The sequence below is a fragment of the Neomonachus schauinslandi genome, chromosome 11 (assembly GCF_002201575.2).
Source record: "Neomonachus schauinslandi chromosome 11, ASM220157v2, whole genome shotgun sequence".
Taxonomy (NCBI): domain Eukaryota; kingdom Metazoa; phylum Chordata; class Mammalia; order Carnivora; family Phocidae; genus Neomonachus; species Neomonachus schauinslandi.
In genome coordinates this window covers 1,639,264-1,643,468 of record NC_058413.1, presented here as the reverse complement: position 1 = coordinate 1,643,468, position 4,205 = coordinate 1,639,264, and the positions used below count along the sequence as shown (strand labels likewise).

The 4,205-nt window shown below is 66.1% G+C and overlaps 1 long non-coding RNA gene across 1 annotated transcript; it reads left to right on the top strand.

The window, feature by feature from the left end:
* Positions 1-30: 30 nt before the first annotated feature.
* On the top strand, positions 31-2,679 carry LOC110576083. The gene is made up of 5 exons (XR_002480053.2): positions 31-1,410; positions 1,500-1,625; positions 1,703-1,820; positions 1,898-2,026; positions 2,112-2,679. It is a non-coding gene; the product is annotated as an uncharacterized LOC110576083 (long non-coding RNA).
* The last annotated feature ends 1,526 nt before the right edge of the window (positions 2,680-4,205 follow it).

The following is a 4,205-nucleotide window of genomic DNA, read 5'->3' as shown; positions in this document are numbered from 1 at the left end:
GGGGGGGGGGGGGGGGGGGGGGGGGGGGGGGTGGGGTGGGGGGGGTTCGGGGGAAACTGGGGAAGCAGGGGTGCCGAGGGGTAACCAGGGAAGCGTGGGGTACTGGGGGCAACCAGGGGAAGATGGGGACAGGGTGTAGGGAAGCTTGAGTGGGCCAAGGATCACCTTGGAAATCTGGAGTCTGGCAGGAGTGGCCGAGGGTTGAGGGGCTGGCTTGGGCAGGGCTGGTGGGCACCTGGCGGGAGTGTGGCGTGGGGTCCCAGGTGTCTTGGAGTCTGGGTGACATCGGCATGGCATGTGGTGGGCCCGAGCTGGGGGTGTAGAGGGAAGAGGGGGGAGCCAGACATTCATCCCGGTCAGTTTTGGTTTCAGGTCGTGGCGGCTGGTGGACAAGGGGAGCTGGTGAGGGGTTCGCCCAGGACCTGGGGCAGTTGGGCTGTTGCTGGCAGCCGTGGGTAAGTGAGGACAGCGGTCTGTTGGCCAGGTGAGTCCCCTCCCCTCCCTGGGCCTTGCTTTGCTGGCCTCCTGCAAGAAGGAGGTTGCAGGGAGCAAGGAGCAGCAAGGAGAGGTGGCTGACCTCCTGGCAGAGCGGCAGGATGAAGGAGGGCGGTCAGGACAGGTGACATTGTCTCAGGGGGAGCTGAGACTGTGCAGGCTGGGGGGGCCGTGCGCCCTTCCCAGGCAGAACGAGCATTTCAGGAGAGAGGGCGGGAGATGAGGCAGGGCTGCCAGCGCGGGAGGTGACAGGTGGCTGAGGGGATCCAGCTTGTGGGGGGCACCAGGCCTGGGTCGGACAGGATGAGGTGGGGACTCAGGGCGCAGCAGGGTCCCCAGCTGTCACTACATCTCACCCACCGAAATTCATTTAGTAGAAGGTACAGGAGCGGCTCCAGCATGGGCCTCCCAAGGCCCGAGTCGGAGCCTCGAGGGCTGGTGAGCGGGAGAGAAGGAGCAGTGCGCGGGGTGACCCGCAGAAGGACGTCACCCGGAGGGAGCGGCGGCTGCAGGTATGGGCTCCAGAGAGATTTCTGCAGCAAGGAGGCTGCTGGGGGCCCGGCCTGCGGACGGTCGTTCCCACGTGGCACTGCAACCCAGACGCTGGCGGGGAGAGGGCCCAGGGTGTACCTGGTGACACCGTACGCCCTCACCGCTCAGCCCTGGGGCTGGCGTGGCAGACAGGACAGCGTCCAGGGGAGTCAAGGGCACTGGTGAGGCCGGACTAGGCGAGGAGGTTGGGGCGGAGTGAATGGGAGCTCTGGTGGGGTGTCGGGGCGCAGGCAGGGGTGAAGAGCGGGAGCCTGGCGGCGAGCCAGGGGAGGCACTGGCCTCCGGAGCCCGAGGCCAAGGCGGGCCCCTGCGGGCAACGACGGAGCAGTGATCGGTGCCTCCAGGCTCAGACTGGAGACAGGGGTGAGTGCCCAGCCTGCTGGCGGCGTGCCCGACCCCAACCCCGCCCCCAGCTCTCTGCGCCCACTCAACCGCCTTCTCCACCCCCACAGCCAGGTCTCCAGTATGGGTGACGTGCCCTCCAGCCACCGAAGGCCGGGCGCGAGGCTGCGCTCGGAGGGGTATGACATGGTCGGGAGTGACGGTGAGGATGGATGTGCTGCCGTCCGGCCTTCCCGGTAAGTGCAGGTGTGAAGCACGGCCCCTCCAGGCCAACCGCCCCGCAAAGCACTCACGAGCACTCTTTCTTCCGTAGAACATTCCAGGCTGGCACCGCGGGGAGTCAGAACACCTACGGGTCTCGTTCCTTTGCCTTCCTGAAGGAGTCAACACACTGCTGCTCTCTGGACCTCTAGAACCCTCCAAATGACAAGGTGAGGAGCCCCCCGGCCACCCCAGGGGAGCGGGCCCGGGCCCCAGTGCCGGGCACTGACTCTCTCCCCGCCCGCAGAAATGGTGCTACCCAGCTCATGCCTGGGCCTTGGAACCGGGACTTCTTCAAGTCCCTCTAGCTCTGACTCAAGAATATGCTGCATTCTGGAACCACTACACTACTTGACTCAGGAATCGGCTCTGGAAGGTGAGTGCGGGCGCCCTTGTTCCGGAAGCTTCCCCGGCCGCCCTGCCCGGCCCCACTCATGTGTCTTGTCGCTCACTCTCTACAGGTTAAGCTAAAGGAACGAGATCAGCCTGACAGCACCACCGTCAGCAATGAGCAGCCCCCGTGGCGTCCGTCACCCCCCCGCCTGGCAACTTCACCTCCGTGGCCACCCTGCCGTGGCCGGGCGACCACCAGCCGCCACGCCCCCACGCCCCTCACCCTTCTTCTCTTCTTCCTTTTCTCTGTTCTCTCATTTCCTTCCTTTGCTTTCCTTTTTGCCCGGGAGACTCAAAGCCGCCATGACTCTGTTTCCCCGTCCCTCCTGAATTCAATTTGCACTAAGTCGTTTGCACTGGTTTGGAGTCGTGGAACTGGCCTTGAGTCCCCGAGCGAGTGTGCAAGCGAACTGCTGAGTGTGCCTGGCCTCTGCGGCGCCCGCCTGCCGTCCACCTCTGGGGGTGCCCAGGTGCGGCCGAGCGTGTGAGGCCCCAACCCCCCCTTGCCTAGTCTGGAAGCTCCTAACACCGAGCAGACCTTGAAGCAATTCCATTGTAGAGCCGCTCACTCCGTGCCCCTCCCCACCAGGGCTTCACCAGAAGCCTTGGACTCATCAATAAACACAGTTACAGCAATTTGTCTCAGGGACTCTGGAATCCGAGCTGTTTGCCTGGGGGTGGGGGAGATGGGCATGGGGTGGGGGGCATGGGATAGGGGACATGAAAAAGGCATATGGGAACGGGGTGGGGGCCACAAAGAGTGGGAAGGGCGAAAGGTGGGGAGAGGTACGTGGTGGGGAGGGGCGCAGGGACAGAGGGGGAGTCACAGGGCGGGGAGGGGCACAGGGATGAGGTGAGGTGAGGCACACAGAAGGAGAGGGGACCTGGGGGTGCACATGAGACAGGAAGCTGTTATGGCCTATGGCCGAGGACGAATCATGGGGGGGGGGGGGGGGGGGGGTGGAGGAGGGGGGGGGGGCGGGGAAGGGCATATGACAGGGGGAGGGGCCTGTGGGGTGGGGTGACAGAGGGGGGGAGGGGGGGGGTGGGGCCGGGGGGGGGGGCGGGGGGGCCAGGGCCCCTGCGGGGGGGGGGGGGGGGGGGGGGGTGGCCGAGGGAGTTCTCAGCAATGGGAGAGAAGCCAGACAACACCGAGTCTCCCTCAGCTCTGTCCTGCCGCACTAACTGGCTCAGGGACGACACCCCTGGGCCTCCCTGAGCCCCTGCCCCTGCCCCCTGGTCTAGGAGATTCGTTTGCAGAATCATCTAGGGGAGTGGGCTTGCCATGTGGTCGGGTTGGGCCGTGCAGCCCAGGCCAGGGAGGGCTGGCCACTCTCATCCACAGAATTTGGCTGCCCCAGGGAGGGGCGGGGGGTGGGGGGGCTGGACTGAAGCAGCAGAGAAGGGGAGGCGGGCGGGGACGTAGGTGAAGGACGAGTGAGGGGCCATGTCCTGCTGGTGTCTGGCCTTGGGTCTGTGCCTGGCTTGCAAGTGCAGCCCCCAGGAGCTTGTGGCTGGGGTCCCCATGCGAGACAGCAGCTGGGTTGGGGACCCCAGGCTGACAGCCCTCTGCCCCTGGGGGTGCGAACGCTGGGAGCATGAGGGGGCAGCTTGTGGGAATGAGGCTGGGGTCCTCGGCCCCTTGTCCGGCCAGCTGACAAAGACCGGATGGCAAAGCCACGGGAGCCTTTCCAGGGCCGCCCTGACCCTGGGCCCATGGCGCTGTGCCGCCCCCACAAGATCCCCGCCAGACTCCCCTCTGTCCTCACGTGTCTGGGACCCCCGCCCCTCCCACCAGACCAAGAGTGGGGCCCTCAGGATTTCTGGTTCCACATTAGGCGGGTGGACACCAGGGAGGAAGGTGGCCGGCAGGCCTCGCGCGGGGCCCTCCGGCTCTCCCGAGCACCTCCGCCATCCCCCGGAGGCGCCCCGGGGCCGGGGGCAGCACTCAGTGACGGGCTGCTGTGTCCGTCTCCAGGCCCACCAGCCCGTGAGATGAAGGAGCCGGTCCCTTAGGTGTGGAGTGAGGTCTGTAAACGCCCCTTATTATAAACACCTGTCTCTGCTGGAGCTCTGTTCACCTGGGCCAGCTTCCCGGGGCGCTGGGGGGATGGTGGTGTGGACTGCGCAGGTGGGAGAAGCCAGAGGGATGCTCTGGGGAA